The sequence below is a fragment of the Lygodium microphyllum genome, chromosome 17 (genome assembly GCF_053477565.2).
Source record: "Lygodium microphyllum isolate KBCC chromosome 17, Lygodium_microphyllum_v1.1.10, whole genome shotgun sequence".
Lineage (NCBI taxonomy): Eukaryota > Viridiplantae > Streptophyta > Polypodiopsida > Schizaeales > Lygodiaceae > Lygodium > Lygodium microphyllum.
The window spans coordinates 71,979,581-72,004,443 of record NC_141151.1 but is presented as its reverse complement, the minus strand read 5'-3'; the positions used below and the strand labels follow the sequence as shown (position 1 = coordinate 72,004,443).

General features: G+C 41.4%; 1 protein-coding gene across 2 annotated transcripts in view; it reads left to right on the top strand.

Moving 5' to 3' along the window:
• The window catches only part of LOC148022030 (RNA helicase family protein), a 74,091-nt gene that overhangs the window by 46,355 nt on the left and 2,873 nt on the right, over positions 1 to 24,863 (top strand). The window lies entirely within an intron of this gene.

Genomic DNA, 24,863 nt, shown 5'->3' with positions numbered 1-24,863 from the left:
TCTCTCAAACGATTTTAAGGTCTTCATTAGAGGCATATATGCCCCTCATACTAGTGAAATATGTATGATGAATCATGGAGACTGTACGAATTTGAGGTCTTCTTGACAAGGCATTAGTTTCCTTGTTTTGCTTCCTGGGAATATACAATATATATATGAAAGTTAAATTGAGTTGAATGATTGGCCCATTAAATATGCATCTCAGAAATCTTTGGTTGGTCGAGAAAATGTCTTAGATTGCCATGGTCCATCTTGATTAGAAATTCTCTGCCTAAGAGATAGTGCCTCCAATCTTTTAAAGCTTGAATGATGGCCATCAACTCCTTTTCATAGGTAGTAGCATCTTTTTTGCATTTTGCAACCTTCTACTTGCATAAGCAATTGCATGCCCTTCTTGGTTTAAGGTTGCACCAATGCAATCTTTTGAAGCATCACATTCCACAAAGAAAGGTTTTGACGAATTAGGTATAATAAAAATAGGTCCTTTGGTGATATAGAATTTCAGAGCTTCAGAAGGCTTCATTCTCTAGTTTGGTCCACGAGAGTGCCACTACTTTTGTGGCCAATTTTAGCCATTCTACAATAGCCTTGACCTTTTCTAGATCCATTCAATCCCATATTTGTGTTAGAGATTCAGCCATCCCCTAGATGGACACTAGTGTATAGTTGTACAGTTAGTACTCTCGAGCACAATTACACATTTTCTTGTCTAGGTCAAACAATTTTCAACAATCATCTAATGTTTATGCAGTAGTTTGGGCAGTATGGCTACACCGGGCAGGGCAAGCAGTATTGGTAGACCTCAGGCATAGCATTTTCATTACATTTATGGCACAGTCGATCGGTTTTTAGGCTGGTTGGCCCGTTTTTGCTGGCCGACGTGTTATTTTTTAACGCATTATTTTGGGCTATTTATTCTCAACCCCTCCTTGTTCATTTTCACTTGTTGTTTTCAAGTGGAGAGAGATTGTCAGGTGGAGATACACTCGATTATCCTGTTGTACATATCTTTTTTCTTCATTTCAACATTCATTTATTGCAGATTTTTGCATTCTACTCTCTCGCTCTCTCTCTCTCCATGTTCATTTTCTTTCAGACCGGTCATATGCTTTTGCATTTGTTGCACTTTGACATGGTATCGGAGTAGGGTTGAAGGGCTGATTGATCGTGGGCAGACCTGAAGGGGAGATTTCAATGCGACAAAAGTTTGTGTTTTCAATGTTTGAGGGCGAGTACGAGGGCTACACATCGACACAAGACTGAGATGAACATGTAAAGCATGTTCATCTCAGGCTGAGGGCGAGTACGGGGGCTACACATCGACACAAGGCTGAGATGAACATGTGAAGCATGGGAAAAGAGTGAAATGACTCTTTTTTGCAAGTTTTTGCTGTTTGAAAAGGAGAAAAGGTTACGTTTTTAGCCTTTTGGTGCAGATTGTAAATAGGTTTGGGATGAGCAGAGGAAGCACGAGTAGGCTGCATTATCGAAGTTAGAGGGGGCAGCCGCATACTCTATCTTTGTAGTAGAAATGTAACACGCTTCTGTAGCTTGGAGATCCAAGAAATTGCTCCCTCTATAAAGGTGAATACATACCTTGAAGTAGACTTCGTGCAGTTAGCATGACCAACATAGTTTGCCTCTGTAAAGCCAACGACAGATGCTTTCTGCTTTCCAAAGTAGCTGCACACATCCTTTGTGCCCTTAAGATATCTCATGACACTTTCATTGCTTCGCAATGCTTTCTACTGGGATGTGCCATGTATTTGCTAACACCTCCCACTACAAATACTATGTCACGACATGTAGCAACCATAGCATACATTAAGCTACCCACGGCTAAAGCATATGGGATGTTGGCCATTTCAGCCTTTTTGTCATGTGATGCAGACTTGTCCTTTGCACTGAGTTTTACATATGGAGGTAATGGTACACCAATTGCTTTCTCCCCCTCTATATTGAAACACTGCAAAATCTTGGATATATACTCCTGCTGTGACAGATAAATAAGACCTTTCAATCTATCCTAAGTATACACATGCCAATAATACGATTTACTTCACCAATATCCTTCATATCAAAGCTACTATGTAGGTTTTGCTTCAATATGTCTAACGCATGAACATCCCTACCACCAATTAGCATGTCATCCACATACAAAATTAGTATAATAAGATTGCCATCTGCTGCCTTCTTGGTATACAAGTAGTGATCCACTTGACTTCTTTTAAAACCTTGAGATTGTATGAATGTATCAAACTTATAATACCATTCATGTGGTGCATGTTTCAGCCCATACAAGCTTTTGTTGAGTTTACATACCATCTTTTCTTGTCCCTTAGCCACAAAACCTTCTGGCTGTTGATATATATGTCCTCATGCAAATCACCATGTAAGAAAGCAGTCTTTACATCCATCTATATGAGTTTCATATCCTCACATGCAACTAAGCCAAATATGGTTCGTAAAGTAGTCATTTTGACTACTGGAGAAAAGATCTCATCAAAGTTAATCCCATGTTTGTGAAAGGAGGCGAAGGGAGACCAGAGCAGATCCGATTCCATGGTTCTCTTTTTGTTTGCGTTTCTACTTGTACTCTTTGGCAACTAGTCGTGCTTTGTACTTTGGCGAGAAACTAGAGGCGACCTTCATTTGTAAACCCATTTGCATGGTAGGATTTTTTGCCCCTTTGGCAAATGCATCAAATTCCAAGTACCATTTTTCTTTAGAGATTCCATCTTTGATAGCATAGCTTTATGCCATTTCTTGCCGTCCTTTCTGTCCATTGCTTCCTTGAAGCATGGCGGTTTACCACAATTTGTCAATATGACATAATCAACAACATAATTCGCACTAGGAACAAACCTATCTGGCTGTTTGGTATTTCTGGTTGACCTACAAATCCCAAGGATCAATTTTTTTGCATTAATAGCTTGCTGTTCCAAAGGTTCGGTATGCTGTATGGCCTGTTCCGGTTGTTCCAATGGCACATTTTTTTACTGAAACTATGGTATATCATGGGCAACTTCTTGCCGATTAATTTCAGTATCATTTCTTGCATTTTTAGGGTCATTTACAGCAAGTATTTGTTGCTGTACAACAGACACTCTTTGCTGTCCTATAGGTATTTCTTCTTAGAACACAACCCTTTTGACTTTTTCTATCTTTTTGGGCTATTTTTGCATGCAATCTTCTCGAAAGATTACATCATTGCTGTATACAATTTTCCTTTTTTTGGGATCCACTTATACCCCATTTACAAGACTTTGGCGCTAATTTGCTGCATTGTTCTTTGTGTATGTGCACAAATGCCTTGTAACCAAACGCTCTCAAGTACATATACGGGGGTGCCTTACCCGACCACACCTCTTGAGGAACTCTCCTTTCCAAAGACCTGTTTGGTGACCAATTTATCAAGTGTATGGTTGTCATAACAACCTCTATCTAAAATCCATAAGGTAATGCAGCATGAGACAGCATGATATTGACCTTCTCTTGAATAGTTCTATTCATACACTCTGCGACACCATTTTGGGGTAGATTATAAGGGGTAGTGAGTTCCCTATTTATCCTTTTGCTGTCACAAAAGGCTTGAAAGGCTTTAGACACATATGCCCCACCATTGTCAAAGTGAAGACACTTTAATGTCTTGTCGATTATATTTTCAGCAAGTGCCAGGAATTTTTACTTATCCAAAACCTTGTCTTTATGACGGACTGAATAAACCCATACTTTGTGTGTGGCATCATTAACAAAAATGAGAAAATATTTCTTTTCCCCTAGAGATAACCCTGGCAATATACAACTCTTAAGGGTAAAGATTTTAGTGAAAGAGACTTTTTATGTGATGTTTGAGTATGCTTGCCAGGAATACAATAATCATAATGGTCAAAATTAGCATACCTCAAACATGGCAAATAACCCAAGTGAGAAAGTGCTTTTATTTTAGTTTTGACTCACGTGTCCCAATTGGCTGCGCCACAAAGACACAGTTCGTCTCTCGGTTAGCAACAATTCTAGAGCCCTTACATATTTTCCATTTGCTATCTCCAAAAGTGGTACGATAGCCTTTATCATTTAGTTGCCCTGTGCTTATTAAGCTTTTCTTGAGTTGGGGTACATGCCTCAGATTATGCAAAGTGAACACTGAACCATGCTGAAATGCTAAATGCACACGGCCAATCGCTGCAATGTCATATGCATAATTGTCCCCCAAGTGGACAACACCATGTCTACCACCATTGTATTTGGAGAGCCACTCATGGTGTGCTATTACATGGAATGAGGCACCTAAATCAAGAATCCAGGTGCATGTCATCATCATAATCTACAATCAATGACTGTGCACTAAAAAGAGAAGCAAAGATTACATCATTGCCACTGTCACTCTCATGATTGACTACATCGACCTTCTCTATCTTCACACTGCTCTTCTTCATTTGCTGCAACATGGCTCCATGGACCTGTCTCAATCATTTGATGAGGTGCGAATCTATCCAATAGCAACTCAAAGCCCGTGAGAAAGTTGAGCATCCATATATCTTGGCCTCACTATGAAACCATCATGGGAAAGAAGAGAGGAGACAACCATCCGAAATCTTGTCAATGTACAATCCAAACAACAAAGAAGAGAGCAGACAACCTTGCCTTACACCAACCGTGTGATGTCGTTGTGCAAGGATTGAGACAGAATGTAGGTCAGACTGAGTGTAGAGTTCAGAGTAGGAAGAGTGAGTAGAAGAAGAGTGTGAGCACGACAAATGAAGTGTTTGGTACAATGACAAGAAGTACCATTTTAGATTTTGAATATATATATAAAGTACAAGTGTAAGGATGCGTTCACACCCGAACACCGTAAAAGGCACGGTGAGCCTTTATTCCCAACATTGTGCTAGACATGGAGTTTGTTGTGCCTCCATGTACTCGTACTCTACTCGTCACAGTCTCATACAATGTATAAATACGCCATTGCATATCCTCTAGGACCCCAATGGTTCGCAACCTCTGCATGAGTCTTGCATGTGGTATCGTATCAAAAGCTTTGCGGAAATCCATAGAAGAACAATAGATTTTTTGCCTTTGTGATCGCCCCTCCTCAATCAAGGCCCTCAGTGTGAATATATGGTCTAATGTATTGTATCCTTGGCGGAAGCTAGCTTGTCTTGCAGACCGCATCCCCTTTGTTTCAGCCCACCAACTCAAGTCATGCTCCACAATAGAGGCATATATCTTTGCTAGCATATGGCTAATCATAAAAGTGCAGTAGTTGTTAGTGACCAATGGATCTCCACTCTTAAAACTGACAGTATTGTTTGGTCACACCAACTTGCTGGAATCCCCTCACATACAACTCTATTGAAGATATTTGACAAGATAGGGGCCAATGCATAACATGCATGTGCAAAATGTTATGCCACAAGGCCATCTTGATTATGTGCTCCCATTCTTTAACCTCCAAATGGCATACCTTACTATTTTTTCCACAGAGAGAGAGAGAGAGAGAGAGAGAGAGAGAGAGAGAGAGAGAGGTGGGGAGCAGCAATAGTAGAGAGTGAGCAGCAGTAGTAGAGAGTGATGTACGATGTGTGGGTACGAATAGATGTATCACTCTCTTTAGGTTTTTGATAGTTATATGTAAAGGACTAAAGTACAAGTGCTAAGGGTGTGTTCACACTCGAGCACATATAAAAGGCATAGTGGCCCTTTATTCCCAGCATGTTGGGACGGCAAATTCTCATTGGTGATACCTCTTTAATTGCTATTAAAGACAAAGGTGATATGTAGTTGATTTTGGATGGGCAAGATGGTGCTCACGTATCATCAGCTCTCTATGTGCTAGGTTTGGGATATCATTTTCTTTTAGTGAGCAAGATTTGTGCTCTTGGCCTTATGGTCAAGTTTGATAAGGACTCTGTCTGAGTTCTTGATGGAGATTCTCAATAGGTTCTTTGTGGAGACCATGAGGAGAATGGAGTCTATAAGATGTAGACTTTCTTAGCATGTACTTCTTTATTTCTCTCTTCACAGACTTAGATCAAGCTATGGCATGCTTGGTTCGGCTACCTCAATTATGAGTACCTTAGGAAAGCAACTTGTGGTCATCTTCTACGTGGATTGCTAGAGATTGGGGTGAGCCACCTGCCATGTGTCTTGCATTTGTGGCAAGCAACATAGAGATACGATTTCCAGCAAGGCTTTGTGTAGGGCAAAAGAGCCATTGAAGCGCGTTTCAACAGACTTATGTGAACCGATATAGGTGGATTTTCTTAAGTGGAGTCTATACTTTATGCTAATTGTTGATGATTCTAGGAGGAAAATATGGGCATACTTCTTGGAATTGAAGTCAGAAGCATTCTTACATTTTAAGGATTGATTGAAAACCGAAGACTCTACGTTTCAGCAAAAGAGGGGAGTTTGTCTCCAAGGAGCTAGCTAGGTTTTGTGCAAATTTTGGTATTCACTAAGAGTTTACTAACATGAATACACCTTAGGATAATGACATCTTGGAGTGGGAGAATTGTAGTGTGATTGAGATGGCATGGACTGATGGAGCATCGATAGACACCTCAATGTCTATGGGCCGAAGTAGTGGCCATCACTATCCACATCCTCAATCACTCACCTACATTGGCCATGGTTGGTATGACATCTTTGGAGACTTATTTTGGTCAAAAAGCTCGATGTGTCATATTTCAAGGTGTTCGAATGTGATGCCAATGTTGACATCTCGAAGAAACAGAGGGATAAGTCTAAGGTGCCTTCCAAAAGACATGTGTTCGTGGATTATAGCTCGCAGTCCCAAGGATATAAACTTTATGATGCTGTTTCATGAGAGATATGAATTGAGATGTTTAGTTCATGTAGTTTTCAGTTCTATAGAGGGGGTGTTGACCATCCGGTACTTGGAGATCCGGGTGACAATAGAGCACTTGGGCCAATGCCTTTGGAGTCTAGGCCTCTTGAGGCTTCACTATCCGTGGAGGAGGAGTTTGCTTTAGCATTGAATACACTTGCTGAGTTGGCATTGGTGGATATTTCTGAGACTTTGTCAGAGGCAAAGAGGTGAGGGAAGTATTGTTCTGCTTGTTGTTGGGTACGTGATACATTTCATGATGTAGCATTGAGGGGGTTCTTGAGGAATGGTAGTCGTAAGATGGTCCGTGGCGATCTTAAGCACAAGGCATGACTTGTTACTAAGGGATTGGTGCAGTGGCGAGGAGAAGATTTCCATGATACCTTTGTACCCATAGCTTGGATGGCTACCATTAGGGCCGTTCTTGCCTTAGCTAGCCATAGGAGATGGCCGGTTGACTAGTTTGATGTGAAGTCTTCCTTCCTAATGAAAATTTGAAGGAGAAGATCTATGTTGAGCAGCCTCCTAGCTTTTCCTCATTCAATGACAAAGTTTACAGGTTGAAGAAAACCCTTTTATGGCCTCAAGCAAGCTTCACGAACTTGGAACGAGAAGATAGACACGTTTCTCCCAAGAAAGTTAGGATATCCACATTCCTTTGCTTTGTTGATTCCCAATTGTATGTTTGCACCTTAGCCGGAGGGCACTCGTTATTCGTGTTTTATGTGGATGATCTCATTTTGAAAGGTGACTATGCCCAAAAGGTCAAGCATACAATGGAGGCACTACATGAGATGTTTGAGATGATGGATATGGGTCTTCTCCACTTCTAGATCATGAGATTTGGTAGACTCCAAGGGGGATTTTTATCTCCTGAACACTAGTATATGCAAGAGCTTTTGAGTTTCTTTGAGATTGAGGGATGTAGAACTATTTCTACTTCCATGGATCTGAAGTGGAAGGCTACGACTCATACAAATTCATTGGTGGTAGATGGCACCTGCTACTACAGGCAGTTGATTAGATCGTTGATATTGCTTCTAAATACTTGGATTGATTTGTGTTTTCTTGTAGATTTTCTTGTGGGCTCATGAGTGAATCCAAGCTGATTCATCAAAAGGTAGCCATGAGGATTTTGTAGTTCTTGAGGGGGACCCTTGACCCAGATATTTATTATCCAAAGATTCAGCCTTTGTTCTACAAGGCTAGATGGATTCGAATTGGGATGGAGATGTTGACCATAAGCGGTCAACAACACGATATTGCTTCTCTTTGGGTGTAGGTGCTATCTCTTGGAGTAGTAAAAAGCAGCCCACAATTATCCTATCATCTACTACAAAGGAAGAGTATTGATTGGCATTTTTTACCACATGTGAGATAGTGTGGCCTTGGAGGTTGTTAGGAGAGCTTGGCTATTTGTAGACTGGTCCTAGTACAGTTCATTGTGACGATGAGAATCCCATATTCCATGCTAGGTTGAAGCACGTTAAGATATAGTACCATTTTATTTGGGAGAAGATTTTGGATGAGACTATTGATGTAGTGTATTGCAAGATAGAGGATAACTTGGTAGATTTGTTTACGAAGGCTCTTTCTTAGGCTGTTCTTCAACAACACTCCAGATCCTTTAGACTTATGCCTTTAGTATTTGAGAGGGGGTTGTTAGAGATTCAGTCATCCCTTGGATTGGCATAAGTAGTGTACTGTTGTACATTTGATACTCTAGTATAGACCCACCCCGGGTTGGTGCCATGTGGCAGCCCACAACATTTTTGTTGCATTTATGGCAGAATCTGCAGTTTTCAGGCTGGCTGAATAATTTTTGCTAGCTGACTTATTATTTTTTATACCTTATTTTGGGCTATTCATGCCCTGTCCCTCCTTGGTCATTTTTACTTCTTGTTTTCAGGTGGAGATAGATCATTTCGTGGAGATATATTTGACAAGCTGTTGTACATATTTGTCTTCCATCATATTGTCGTTCATACATTGCAGAATTCTATGTTCTATTGTCTTTTTCTCTCTCCCTCTTCTCTTCATGTACATTTTCTTTCAGTTCGATCATATACTTTTGCATTCGCCACACTCTTAATACTTTGTATACAATGTGACCCAAGTAGTAAATCTCTTCTAGGAAAAATTCACTCTTTTTTCCACTCACATAAAGTTTGTATTTTCGGAGTTTTTGAAATACTATTTAAGTGTTGCTTATGTCCTTTTTCATCTTTGAATGAAGCAAAATATCATCAAAGAAAGTACAAGTAAACTTCCTCTATGCTTCAAAGCTTATTTCCAGAATTCTATTAAAGGTTCTAGGAGCATTTTTGAGACCAAATGGTAGCATAAAAAGCTCATACAAACCAAAAGTTGTCTTGAATGGTGACTTACACACATCTTGAGGAGCAATCCTTATCTGATGATAGTCGGTCTTTAAAGTCAATCTGGCTGAATATTTTGGATCCATCCAACCTATACAAGATATCTTCAATTTTTTGAACGGGAAACCTATTCTGAATTGTAATTTTGGTGAGAGCCCTATAGTCTACACACATGTGCCAAGGTTCATCTTTATTGTGTAGTAAGAGGAGTAAAGAGTAAAAAGGTGAGGAATTAGGTCTTATTAGACCCTTCTTGAAGAGCTCATTCACTTGCTTCATAAACTTCTCTTGTTGTGTTGGACTCACACCACTTGACCAATATATTGGGCATGGGGATGAGAAAGAATCGGTGGAGTCGGATGTTGACTCTTTGGCTGAGGATTTTGGGCAATTGATGGAAGGGGATGAGATGGCAAAACACCGTAAGGTGACGGTTGATGAGTCGGCTTTGGGTGATTGAAATTCGCCTCAGCAAGATGTCTGTGTTTCTTGCTTAGATTGATGTGTCTGAATAGATCTTGTTTTATAGTAGATTGCTGTCTTTCATGAGAGAGCAGCCATCCTTTATTTTATAGAAAGGATTCCTTTGATTTCTAGGATTTGCACTTGGTTGTAGTCCATGCTTGTGAGTGGTGATGCGTGTCATGACGATGTTTTAGGACAAGTGCATACCCCTCTGGTGGAAGAGATTTATGATGGACCTAGGGGGTTTTTTGAGGTTCTTTTTTGTACTCTGGATGTGCTTGCTCACATTATGCAATATATTCCTTTGTTCATGGATGGTCAACTAGTACATATGGTCCAATGGAGACCTATGGCTGAGTTTCAAGAGGTGCTTAGTCAGTCATGCCCAATATGGGTGGAGGTGGTTAATTTTCCTGCATATCTTTGGCGACTCCTTCCTTTGGTTTTGAGATCCCTTGGTGAGGTGTTAGTGGAGCCCTGTTTGGCCTTCCACAATAGGATTAGGGCTTGTATGCTTTGGGACACAGGGAAACCTTAGCCAACCAAAACTCGCTTTGAGGTCCTTGGGTTATAGACATTAGTTTTTGAGCTTAAATGGGGCACATTTGCTGGACACTTCTTTCGATGTGGCCAATTGGGCCATTTTATTTCCAAATGTGATAAGAGGCTGTGAGATATTGTAGTGTTTTTTGGGCCCTGATATGGATATGCAAGAGCATGATCCCTAGTCAATGACTTAGTAGCAAGATGCTGTTGCTGTGGCTCTTGCCTTGCATAGACATGATGATGAAAACAAGGACGTTTCCCAAGTTGGTATTGAGTATGTATCGCATTCGGTTGGTTGAAATCTGCCTCCTCAAGATGATTCCTGGGTCACTGTGGTTAGATGTAATGCTAGATAGGATTTTTGTTCGACTCCTACTCACCCATCTCCTCATCCTATTACTCAGACTTTTCAACACAGACGTAGGGGTTTTTACACGAAACCTCAATCTTTGAGTATGCATGCAGGTCATGTGGATGATAAAAGTGCTTCTGATTCTGCGTCGCGCTTTGTCGCACGTGAAAGGCTTTTGCCTCCTCAGAATGTTTTTTGTTCTCAACAATAGCAGTTCCCTTCTCGTGCTTCGATTGTTAGTTTGTCGAGGGAAGATGTTGTAGATGTGATCCGCAGTGAGATGGAGAGATCTGAGGTTGCTAAAGCTATGGATACTAAAGGGAAAGGGAAAGTGGTGATTCATGTTGGGAATAAAGGGCTATCGTGCCTTTTATATGTGCATGGGTGTGAACACATCCTTAGCACATTTATACTTTCACATATATATATATATATATATATATATATATATATATATATATATATATATATATATATATATATATATATATATATCTATCTATCTAAAAACCTAAAGAGGTACACTTGTCATTGTACCCAAGAATGTCGTGCTCACTCTCCTCTCTACTTTGCACTCTCTCTCTGTGTCTCTGTCTCTCTGCTGTGAGAAAGCATTGCGTGTCTCGATTCTCGCGCTCTTTGTCACAACAAAATGGCATTAGAGTGGGAAAGGAGTGCACGCTTCTCAAGGAGTGAGCTGGGTAAGCAGGTGATTGCCAAGTAGACAGTTGGTGGGTTGAAGTGCAGGCGAGGACCAAGCTCATGTTACCTTGTTGTAGGCAACTGGGCCTGATGAACAGTTGCAACGACTAGGAAGCTGCAGGCCGAGGCAACACGCAACTAGGCTGCAGGCATCGTGGGCAACAGGACTAATGAAGGCCAAGTCGACGGCCTGCAGGCATTAGACGGGACAGACATCACGCGACTGACGGGCTGTAGACGACACGTTCCAGGGCGACGACTAGTCAACTGGCGACCAGTCCATAGAGGCCACGTGATAGATCAGGCGACAGCATACAACTAGGCGACGACCAGGCGGGTGGCATGTGTGCAAGTGGCGCAGGTTCAGCGGGTGACGGGTCACAATTCAGCCCAGGCAGAGATCACGCTCGGTCAACGTTTTTTGATAAGCTTGATTTTTTTGTTATTTTTTTTTAAATTTCTTGCAATTTTTCCTCTTCCACTACTGAGTGTTCGCGTGCATAAGCAAGGTGTGCAATCTTGCTTATCAGAAATTTGGGGCTTTTCCTGGATTTGGGGATTGTGATGCAGAACAAGACCATTTGTCTCAGAAATTGCAAGAATTTGTGACATTTTGCCTCCAACATTTGGGGCTTTTCATGTACATGCAAAAATTAGGCTGAAATTTACTCAATTTCTCGACATTGATGCACATTGGACCCCGTGCAATTTGGGGATTTTGCTGTTTGGGCAAAATTTGTGTGCCATTTGGTCATTTTATCTACATGTGGGTTTAATTCCGTGCAATTTGGATACCTAGCACTTGGAAAAATTTGGCGGTTTTACTGAGATTGCTCTATTTTGGCAAAATTGGCCTGTTCTATGCATGTCAGAGACAGTGCAGATGTATAGCTGATGCTTTGAGCACAAAAATTTTGGGGCTTTTGACCGTGCGTGTCAAATTTTGTGCCCATGGGTGCATGTACAACAGAAATTGCAGCTAAAATTTGGGACTTCTCATGTGATGTGATGTATTTGTTCTTGGAACAGCTGTAATCAGTTGTGGAGTGCTGTAGCACAAGGTTTGGTGCTTCTGAAAATTTATTTGCAGGTCTGAAATTTCTGCTTTTACGTGGTCATTTATTACTGGTTGGTACTTTCTTGTACCTTGGTCACTTGTGTAACAGTTTGGGCCTGCATTTGCTGAATTTTTTGGTCACATTCGGGCTGAAAATCATGGCTGGCACCAGTGATAGTAGTAGTCTCATGCACATTAAGAAGCTTGAAGGAGCACATAACTTTGCAGTCTGGCAAAAACAGTGCTATAATATCTTGTTGCAGAAGAAGCAGGCAAAGCGGATTAAGACCAAAGGGGCAAAGCCTGCAGATATGGAACAGGAAGATTGGGATGAGTTAGATGAGCTTGCACGCTCAACCATTGAGCTATCGATTTCTGATGCGTTGCTATTTAACAGGGACTCTGCCTATGCTATTTGGACTCGACTGGAAGAATTGTATGCACAGAAGAGTGCCACAAGCAAAGTTTATTGGCTGAAAAAGCTTATGGATTTGCGTATGAAAGAGGGTACAGCAATGTCTACTCACTTGAGTGAGTTTAACTCCATTTTCAGCCAGCTGGTTCCCTTGAAGTTCATGATTGATGAGGAATTTAAGGCTACGTTCTTGCTTGGCACTCTACCAAAGAGTTGGGATACATTCAGGACTGCTATGAGCAATTCTAATGCGATCCTTTTGTATGCTGATGTAGAGAGTGCTCTACTCATGGAAGAAATGAATGGGCAGAACAATGCATCTAGTAAGTATTCCAGTGCTTTGCATACTAGGGGCAGATCACAGTAGAAAGGCAAATCTAATAGCAAGGGACGCAGTAAATCACATGGTAAGGATGTTGAATGCCATCATTGTGGTAAGAAGGGCCACTTTAAACGTGACTGCTACAAATGGAAGAAAGAGAAAGGAAAGGGCAAGAAGATAGATGATAGCAAGGAAGAGAGTCATCCTAAGAAGAGCAGTGTCAAAATTGAAGAGGTGAATGTAGTCATTCATGATAGTGACAGTGGCAATGATGTACTCTTTGTCTCTTCACACTTTAGTATACATGCTTTACTTGCATGTGACATTGCAGGTATTGGCAGTGTGCAGTTGCGTTTTCAGCATGGTTCTGTCTTCACACTTTAGCATGTACGACATGTGCCTCAGCTCAAGAAGAGCTTGATTAGCACAAGGCAGCTAGATGACGATGGATTTCATATCACCTTAGATATGGGAAACGGAAGATCTGTAAGGGATTTAGAGTGATTGCAAGAGGTTGTAAAAGTGAGACTTTGTATCCTCTCCATGTATCTAGTGGGAGTGATCATGTTGTTGCCGTGACCGAGCAGCCAAGTGTTTCTTTGCGGCATGGCCGGTTGGGATACATGAGTCTCCCAAGAAGTGTGGTCGGGTAAGCCACCTTCGTATGCACACTTGAAAGTGTTTGGCTGCGAAGCATTTGTGCACATACGTAAAGAAAAATGCAGTAAACTTGAGCCAAAGTTCTGTAAATGTATTTTCCTAGGATATGGTGCTGAAGGAGAAATGGGGTATAGATTATGGGATCTTGAGGAAAGGAAAGTAGTACATAGCAATGATGTTATCTTTTGGGAAGATGGCATGCATAAACGACCCGAAAAAACTGAGGTGGTCCGTAGGGTTGTGTTCCGGGAAGAAATACCTTTTGGACAACAAAATATTCCCACTGTACAGCAGCAAATACTTGCTGTAAATGAACCTGCAAATGCAGAAAATAATGCTGGAAATGATCAGCTAGCTATTGCCCATAATAATGAGTCATTGGATGTGCTCGAACAGCCAGGACAACAAGTTGTTAATGCTGATTTGCAAGCTGAAATGCTAGGACAGCAAGCTGAAAATGGAAATTTGCAGGAACAGCCAGCAAACAATGATCATTGGGTTAGGAGATCGTCTAGGGCTACTAGACAACCTGATAGATTTGTTCATGGTGCAAACAATGTGGCTGATTATGTCATGTTGACAGACTTTGGTGAATCATCTTGTTTGAAGGAAGTAATGGACAGACATGACAGCAAGAAATGGTATAAAGCCATGCTATCAAAGATGGAATCTCTTGAGGAAAATGGCACTTGGGACTTGGTGCAGTTGCCTAAAGGGCAGAAAACCCTTCCATGTAAATGGGTTTACAAGATGAAGGTCACTTTTGGTTCCTCGTCAAAGTACAAAGCAAGATTGGTTGCAAAGGGATACAAGCAGGAACATGGAGTTGATTTTGATGAGATATTCTCTCCTGTAGTCAAGATGACTACATTGAGAACCATTTTAGGCTTGGTTGCAACTGAAGATATGGAGCTCATACAAATGGTGTAAAGACTTCATTCTTACATGGTGATCTACATGAAGACATATATATGCAGCAGCTTGAAGGGTTTATGGAAAAAGGGAAAGAGAAGATGGTATGCAAATTCAAAAAGAGTTTGTATGGGCTGAAACAAGGACCAAGAGAATTGTATCATAAGTTTGATACATTTATGTAGTCTCAAGGTTTTCATAGAAGTCAAGTGGATCACTGCTTGTACACCAAGAAGGTAGCAAATGGCAACCTGATTATCTCGGTTTTGTATGTTGATGATATGCTGATTGTTGGCAGGGATACTCATGCCTTGGATTCACTGAAGCAAAGTCTTTATGGCAGCTTTGACATGAAGGATCTTGGTGATGCAAATCACATTCTTGGCATGCGAATACTCAGAGACATGTCAAAAGGATTACTCTGTCTATCTCAGTAGGAGTATATCTCCAAGTTTTTACAACGTTTCAATATGGAGGGGGGAAAACAATTGGAGTTCCATTGCCTCTATATGTGAAACTCAGTGCAGAGGACAGGCCTACATCTGATGATAAGAAGGTTGAAATGTCCAAGATACCATATGCTTCAACTGTTGACAATTTGATGTATGCTACGGTTGCTACATGTCCTGACATTGCCTTTGCAGTGGGAGTGGTTAGCAGATACATTGCAAATCCTGGTAAAAAGCATTGGAAAGTAGTGAAAGGTATTATGAGATACCTAAAAGGCACAAAGGATTTGTGTGTCTGCTTTGGAAAGCAGAAGGCATCTGTCGTTGGCTTTACGGATGTAGACTATGTTGGACATGCGGATTGCAGAAAGTCCACTTTTGGGTATGTGTTTATCTTCACAGGAGGAGCAGTCTCTTGGATCTCCAGGCTACAAAAGTGTGTTGCATTGTCTACTACAGAGGTAGAGTATGTGGCTGCCACTGAGGCATGCAAGGAGGCTTTATGGCTTTCACGTTTGGTGGGGAAGCTTGAAATTACAAAGTTACCTGTTCTCTATTGTGACAGTCAGAGTGCTATTATGCTAGCACGGAATCCCATCTTTTATGCAAAGACGAAGCATATACAGGTGAAGTACCACTTCATTACAGATGTACTTGACAGCAAGAGCATTGAGCTTATCAAAGTGTATACAAATGATAATCTTGCAGATCTTCTCACGAAGGGTCTTCCAGCAGAGCTGTTTGCTCATTGCCAACAGATGATGGGATTTGGATAGATATATGTATTTTAGCTTGGTACATACCTAGACTTAGTTGATTCTTTTCTTCTCTTAAGGCACATTGCCTTTAGATGGGAGGTTGTTGGGAATAAATGGCCATCGTGCCTTTTATATGTGCATGGGGGTGAACACACCCTTGGCACATTTGTACTTTCATATATATATCTATCTAAAAACCTAAAGAGGTACACTCGTCATTGTACCCAAGAACGTCGTGCTTACTCTCCTCTCTACTTTGCACTCTCTCTCTATCTCTCCGTTGTGAGAAAGTATTGCGTGTCTCGATCCTTGTGCTCTCTGTCACAACAATTCAATAGTTTTCTCTCTTGTGGTTTATCATGAGACTCGCTTTATGGAATGTTAAAGGTAGGGCAATAAACAGTATCAATTGTGGAAAATTGTTACTTGGTAATTGGAATGCTTTTTGTGCTGTGGAGCACAAACAACATGCTTTGGCAAGTTCTTCTCATGTATACAAGGATTATACAGTGTTTTTTAGGAGTCAAGTTCCTTATAAATTGGAAGTTATGTTGGCTGTTAGATCTTCCTTGCAACCATGCTTGGTTTCTCAGGATGCTCAGGGCAAATTTCTCGATACTGAAAATCATATACGAGGGATGTACTGTCACAAGACTGTGACAACTATTACCTTTTTGCTGATTTCTTTATTACATACTTTATTTGGTTTTTCTTTTTGGAAGGATCCCTCTTGAAATCTAAATGCCTGAGTTGCATGGCCAGTACGTGAAACGGACAGGAATGTCTAGTGAGTCAAGACTGGACAGTTAAGGTCCAGTACAAGTTTGGAAGAGACTGATGGTATTGTAGATTGACAAGCCTGGAAGAGACTTGTGAAAGTGTATATGGACAAGTGTGCTGAAGAACTAGCCTGGAAGAGACTAGTTCAAAGTGAAGATGGACAAATCTCCAAGAGATTAGTCCATGTGGGGTCATCAGTGGAAATTCACTTTCAGTTGAGCTACATTACAAATTTGGATGTAGCCATAGTCTGCAAAGATGGTCAGAAGACTAGTGGGGATGCAATGGAAGCAACTCCTAAAATTTAGGGAGTTACTATTTTTGGACCACAGAATCTGTTCGCGTCATTATCTTCGTTTTTGCACGAGGATTAATCCTCTAGTTTGTGCCGAGGTCAAATTTTGAACAGATGATGGAGAATTTTAGACCGGAAGGCTAGAACGGGAAACACCTTCCATTGCTGCCATTTGGCACAAATTTGTGCACTTTCCTCTTTAAAGAGGGTCTGGCGTGCAGTTTCTTGGGCTTTTGGGGGAGGCTCATTTAAAAAGGATGGACAGTTGCTGATGGAGATTATTGAGAGCTTGCCTACCTTGTCTATGATGCACAGAGGGTTGAGCTTGTTCCCTACTCTCTTCCTCTCTCTCCCTGACAGTTATGGTTATGCCCCAGTCGAGGGCCTTTCTTCTGATTCATGTACAGTTGTGTGGGAATATGCTGTTTTTGCATGAGGCAAGAGCCTCCTTTCTCCAGGAACAGGAGCAGTTGTTTGCTGCCCCCAAGCAGGAACAGGTGAGGGTGGTAACCTCACCAAGCAAGTGTATGAAACAGCACTAAATCAGTACTGATTTTGGACTGTTCAGAGGTTATTTCAGAGCCCAATTGATGTCAGAATCAAGGGGCACTTGGCACTTGGCACAGATGATGGAGAACAGTACAATGAACAATATGAGCTGAAAACAGGTTTCAAAACAGGTCTGAACCAGTAATTACAGCGGGCTGAAATGGTCGATTCTGTACTCCAATCAAAAGTTTAAGACTTGGGCAGAGTTTCCCCTTTTGGTCAACTTTTTTTGGGTCAGTAATTGTATTGTTATGCTGCCAAATTTCACCCAGAATAGGTGAAAGACAGCCCATTGTACTTTCTCTCTTTTTAAAAATAAAGAAATACCGCAAGGGGCGCCTGACTTAGGGGCCAACAGGGTGTCTGTGTCGCAACAGGAGCATTCTAGCTTCCTGTATTTCTTCTTGATTCTGTGTCTTTAAGTTCAGGTAAAGTGGGCGAGTGTGAATTGGGTGAAAGCATTTATATATTTTGGTTGTACACTACCGCCCTTTCCAGTGAACATTTTCCAGTGAGCAGGCCGGTTACATGGTTTCATTGCCGGGATCGAATCACTTTTTCCCTAAAGAGTGAGCCAGGGTTTGTTTGGGTGTAAGACACACAATTGTGTATTATGGCTGATAGAAAGGAAGACACCACAGAGGAAGCGTCTTCATCACAGGAGATCCTTGTCTCTCATGAGGTGGGAGGGTCTTCTAGACCTCCACAGTTTGTTACTCCTCTTGTTATGGTTGAGCCACAAGTTCTTACGGCTTCTTCTATGGAGACATTTTCAAGACTCAGTTAGTTGCTGCTGTGAGTATGTTTACTCAAGTGATGCAGAATCCAAGGTTTTTGGCATTTTTGCAGCCCTCACTTCCTTTACAGCAAGTTGGGCAATCTGCAAAGATTTCGGATCCAGTAGAGGTCCAGGATAAGGGTAAGTATGCTGCAGATTCAGCGGAAACACCAAGGCAGCTTGCGGAGTCAATGGAGACTCCAAGATTGGTTCCGACTGTCCAGGAACAGGTGGTGGAAACGCTAGTTACACAGGCATTGCCAGTTCAGTTCGCCACTTTATAGCAGCCAAATGTTGGTTTAAATGGATAGGGAAACAATGTTCAGGCTTTACCACAGGTTTTCCCACCGACCTCTGTACATCCTGGGTACTTTGAAGGTGGATCTGTATTTCAGAGTATGGCTGGTTATGCGCGTGGAAACCAGATTTATGTACCAGGAACAGTGTTTGGGGGTACACAGGGTTTTATGCCAAACCCCATGTATGGCAATATAGGCATGCAGCCTGGATTTCAGGGTGTTCAGGGCAGTTTTGGTATGCCACAGGGCACTTTTGGTATGGCTGATTATCAAAATCAGCAACCAAGTATTGTCTCTACAAGCCTTGTAATCAGTGGTCCGGCAACTTCCATGCCACCCGTTAGTGTTCCTATGTTACAGGCATATCCTACGGGACAGTCAAGTGGTTTTGGGGGCAGCATTAAACAGGACAAATCTGAGAAATTTTCAGCAAAGAAGCCATTTGGTAAATAGGTTTCTCAGATTTCTCAGAGCACAGGTAAACCTTGGCAGTTCAAGAAGAAGCCAGCCAAGTTCTTTGGACAGCAGTCAAAGGATCAGAAGAAGCCTTTTGTGCGCAAGTCTCTTGAAGAGAAAAAGGCTTTAATGGTTGAGAGGAAGTGCTTTATCTGTGAGCAGACTCGTCATATTGCGTCTAATTGTCCGGACAAGAATAAGAAACCAGCTGATGATGATAAAGGGGACAGGAAAGGAAAGAAGCCTAAACCTTCAGCAGGTTTAGTGCCAGATATGATGGGAGACAAGCCACACTCGGATGCTAATGAGCTTTGTAGAGCTTGGGGTAAAGTTAGGGATCAACATGCACTCATTTTCTTTGATCCTGGAGCTAAGGCAAAGTTTATCTCACCAGAGTTGGCTTCTACTTTGGGCATCAGAGCAGATGAGATGGGCTACACAGCAGAGGCAGGGTTGGCATGTCCTGGCCACTCAGAGTCTGTGGCACCCATTCTTGAAAAGTTGCGTCTTCATATACAGTCTTATGTTGATGCAGAAGAATTTTATATCATGCCACTTGAAGGCTGTGATGTCTTGTTGGGAATGCCATGGATGTTCAGAAAGCATGGTGTGTTGGATGCCTTTAACAAGACACTGACTTTGGAACATAGGGGAAAGACTCATGTGCTTGATGTGAAGCTTAAAGGAGAGTCTGTATCTGTTGTATCGGCTTTTGCCATTACATTTGTAATAAAGAATCATCTTTCTGCGTACTTGATTTTTGCACGTGATGTCAAGGATAATGATGAGTCAAATTTCTCTATGTTAAATAGAGACAGGTCTGCTTTCTTGTCTCAGTTCAGTGATTGTTTTTCCGACTCATTACCCTCACAGTTGCCACCAGAGAGGTCTGAGGATCATGCGATAGATTTGGTGCCAGGCAGTAGCCCACCAAATAGACCTTCGTATAGGGCTAGTGCAGCCCAACAAAAAGAGATATTGAGCCAGGTGAATGAGCTGTTTGCTGCCCCCAAGCAGGAACAGGTGAGGGTGGTAACCTCACCAAGCAAGTGTCTGAAACAGCACTAAATCAGTACTGATTTTGGACTGTTCAGAGGTTATTTCAGAGCCCAATTGATGTCAGAATCAAGGGGCACTTGGCACTTGGCACAGATGATGGAGAACAGTACTGAAAACAGGTCTCAAAACAGGTCTGAACCAGTAATTACAGCGGGCTGAAATTGTCAATTCTGCACTCCAACCAGAAGTTTAAGACTTGGGCAGAGTTTCCCCTTTTGGTCAACTTGTTTTGGGTCAGTAATTGTATTGTTATGCTGCCAAATTTCACCCAGAATAGGTGAAAGACAGCCCATTGTACTTTCTCTCTTTTTAAAAATAAAGAAATACCGCAAGGGGCTCCTGACTTAGGGGCCAATAGGGTGTCTGTGTCGCAACAGGAGCATTCTAGCTTCATGTATTTCTTCTTGATTCTGTGTCTTTAAGTTCAGGTAAAGTGGGCGACGGTGAATTGGGTGAAAGCATTTATATATTTTGGTTGTACACTACTGCCCTTTCCAGTGAACATTTTCCAATGAACAGGCCGGTTACATGTACTGGCAGTTGTGTCTTTGAAACAAGACGTGGTCTTGGATGCATCCTTCACAGTCTGGATAAACTTATTGTTCTCTTCAGCATCCAAACACTTGGGCCAAACTTGATAGGATCTATATTTGTCAGAGTGATTCTTTTCTTCTCGTAATGATTGATATGTGGGTGGAGCGACAATATGTCTTGTCAGATCACCATCCCTTGGTTTTGGATTTGACTCATACACCAGTTCATGCCTTTAAGGCTCTGCTTGCTCGTTTGTCTCTACGTTTCAATCAATTTGTTCTACTGCAAAAACAGTTCTTGGAAAGTATCCAGCAATTGATTGCTTCTTTTAGCTCAAGGCTCCTATCTAGAGGTATGGAAGCGTGGGCTGTTTTTAGGGATAATGTATGTGCATTGTCCTAATAGTATGGTATTCAGCATTCTTCTTCTTGAGCTGAATTGCAGCATTCCCAAACTTTGTTGGCTCATTCATTGTCTCTGTATTAGTCGGGGATACTAATGATGACTTGGTTACATGCATTGAATGGTTGAAATTAGAGTTCAATCTCTTCAGGAGGAGGAATATGCTAAATACAAATTGCTAGCTTGAGCGGAAGCTTTGCATGCTAATAATTGTCACTCTCATCAGTTCTTTGCTCGTTTACGCCATAAATACTCTTGGGAAAATATATGTGTTTGTTGGATGAGCAAGGTATTATGGTTACTGAACTTGCCTCCATCATTCAAATGTGCATCGACTATTATAAATCTTTGTTGGGTCCATTGGAGATTCTTTCTGATGCTGTTCACTCTACTCGTCGATACATTTGTGACTTGGTAAGTAATCAGGTTAAGCTTGAATGGGTTGATTTGATGGAGGCTGATATCTCAGAGGCTAAAGTGGAGGATGTGCTGTCCCATTTACCATGTAGGAAAAGCCCTAGCTGGGATGGGCTTCCTAATGAGTTATTTTCAGCCCATGTTGAGCAGTTTAAGGACCCATTAAGTTACCTGTGTCAGCAAGTCTGGTATTTTGGTAGGATGCCTTTATACTGGAAGATTGCTGTGATTGGTTGTTGCCTAAGGTTCCTTCTCCGACTTCTTTGAAACAATGGAGACCCATTTCTACTATGGGTTCTTTGTATAAAATCTTTTAAAAAATCATTGCCAATAGATTGCAGAAAGTATTCCCACTTTTGGTTCATCCACGTCAATATGGTTCCATTAAGGGACAGAATATAATGCATAAAATTTTGAATGTTCAACTGGGGATTGATTGTGCCAAAGCCTCAGGCTAGCAGGTTGTGATGCTTCAACTTGATCTTGTTTTTGCTTTAGTGTCGGGGCTTTGTATTAATGCTTAGAAATCTATCGTGATTTCTTGTATGGAAAGTGATTTGTAGGCTTTGGGTTGGCTAGGAGCAGTGACTTCTGAAGAAGATATTACCCGACACTTGGGTTTTCCTATTGGTGTGGATGTAGCACCTCATGCCTTGTTTGATTGGATGTCATCCCGTATACATGATCGGTTCATGTATTGGAAATCTCAAGGTTGGCCTCTTTGTGTCAGACTTAAAGTTGCTCAATGCATTATGATCAGTATGGTCTCGTTTTTTTTGCCCTTACTTCTTTGGACTAAGAAGTCTCTTTTGGAAATGGTTCAGCCTATCCGCTTCATGTTGTGAAAAAAGAAAGGGAATCGTTCGGGATATGTGTGGATTTCTTGGCAACATGTGACTACTTCTAAAAGGATGGGGGGAGTAGCTTTATTGGATGTTAATTTTCACATGGTTACTTTGAGATGGACACTTTTGTAGGCACTATGCATGCAGGGTTATCCTTGGTCAGATATTGCAAAAATTTTCATTGAAAAGATTGGTATCTCGCATGGTCGCACAATTATTCAAGTTTCTTGGTGGCATGTGCTAAACTCCACGAGGCCTATAAAGCTCTCCTAGTCTTTTCTCCTTTCTCATTTGATTGCATCCTAGCAAGAGATTTTGTGTTTTGCAGTTTGGCACCCTCGTGATCTTCTTAAGGAGGAGACTTTGCTACAAGGAGAAGTGCTGGCTACCTCTAGGTTGTGGGATTGGCCTGATAAAGACTTGCAGCGAGATAAGTTTGATCGGATGGCTCGCTTGGGGCTGCAAATAGTCCATGATGGTGTCAGTCTTTGCCAGCCCCGTCTTTATTCTTTCCGGCGCATTCGTCAGCACTTTCGAGTGCCTCGTGGCTATCATGACATTAGGTCATCTTTACAGGAGAAGCTTTTGAGGTTCTATCCTTTGCGTGCTGTATAGCCATTGTCTCCTTGGCATGATTGGATGTTTGTGCTTCTTGATGATATTGAGAAAAGGCCACCTGATAATCGATGATCAGATGGTCGAGGCCAAGAGATGGGTCATTGGAAAGGCCAATAAAATATGGCATATTCGGGACAACAAAAAGAAGTGGCAGGAAAGATTCCTTCAACTTTGGAAGTCTAAGGTTCCTTATCAGGGTAAAGTGTTTATGTGGAGGTTGCTTATTGGGTCTTCCAACTGGGGGTATGTTGCATGCTCACAAGATCTCTCGTGCTCGTGTATTTTGCACTACATGCGATGAGACATTGCGTCATCTCTTCGTCTCTTGCCCAGTTGCTCGATAGATTTGGAGTTTTGTTTCTTGTGTGTGGTCTTAAGCGACTCAGCAGTGGATTTTAGCTCGTTTGTGGATTATGGGAAGGATGCCTTCTATGTCTGCCTTGCAATTAGATTATTCATGCCTTTTCTATTTCCTTCGATAGACAGCACTGTGGCATATTTGGCGTAATCTGAATGCCTTTATTTTTGATTCTGCCTCCCGCATCCATGGTCATGTGGCCCGTATTCGTGGTTTACTGTTATGGCAGATCTCCTCTATGGTTTCAATTGATCTGCTGCTTCTTGATATTGTTGCGCCTTGGCTGGATATTGTTGGCTCCACTCCAAGTGTCCTTTCTGTGTGATATTTGTGTGTTAGCCTTTCGGCTTGATTTGTGTTTGTTCTGTATTCTTAGCTGACCTAATGGTCTGATGTAAAAATATTGCCTACTTAATTCAATTGTCTGAGAGAGAGAGAGAGAGAGAGAGAGAGAGAGAGAGAGAGAGAGAGAGAGAGAACAACACGTTGAAAGGGGAATCAACCCCTCCCTCTTTACAGGATTTTATTGAAACAACCATGGCCATGAAGTGCTTGAACCATGTACAATGGCACGATTTGTTGCAATTCTGAAAATTAGGATTTTGAAACTCTAATTTTTGTATACTTTGTGCAATAAGCTATTTTTCTTCTTTAGTGCTTGGACTTGATCAAGCAAAGTAGAAAGTGCTTCTTGGATGAGTGATAGATAGGAGAGTACAAAGCATGTGATTGAAATTTCAGTGTTACAACTTGTTTGAAATGAAGAGAGAGAGAGAGCTCCAATATATATGTGTGGGGCTTGGGTGGTCAAAGGTAGAAAGTAGAGGCTACAAACGACTAAGTGTTTTTGATAATGACCAGTATTGAGCAAAATGACAAGTGTAGAGACACTTGTCGCTTTCGAAAAGGAGCATCCTATTCTAGATGCCACAATGAATTTTCTTGAGAAAAAAGCTTCTAATCTTCTACTCTAAAAAATCTCTCAAATGGTTAGGAATTTGAGATAGTTGCTGAGATAGTTTTTCCTTTTGAAATTTTGAGGCCTTTGACGTGAAAAAAAATTCCATGTGAATAACTTCCAAGAAGGTCTTAAAATTTATAATTGCCAAATTTGGATTCAGGTGAGCTAAGTTATACAAGTTCACCATTCAATGGTTTGTTTCTTTGATCACGAACATCTGGTTTCACTTTCTGAAACCACTCATAATGTAGGCTTCTAGTCAATGTGACCACCCGAGTGAAAAAGTCTTAGTGATTTGGGCTTTTTGGTCGATCTGACCACCTGACTAAACTTTTGATTCCTCTTGGGCATCTTGTCGATGAGATGACCCAAATATAATTATAGAGCATTTTGGCCATTGGCCACCCTTGTATGAAATGATAAACATTTAGCTGGATTTTTAAAGCAGTCAAATAATATACAGATCACCTTTCAAGATATATGAGCAGAAAATTAATTTGAATCATTGAGCCAATACATCTTGGTAACAGTTGATATACAAAAGGTTGGTTACAAGTGTCAATCCTCTTTCTATGGGGTGTGTGTGGTCTGTCTGGGAAAAGTTAATGAGCTGTGTCTTCCCCCTGCATGCTGCCTAACTGGT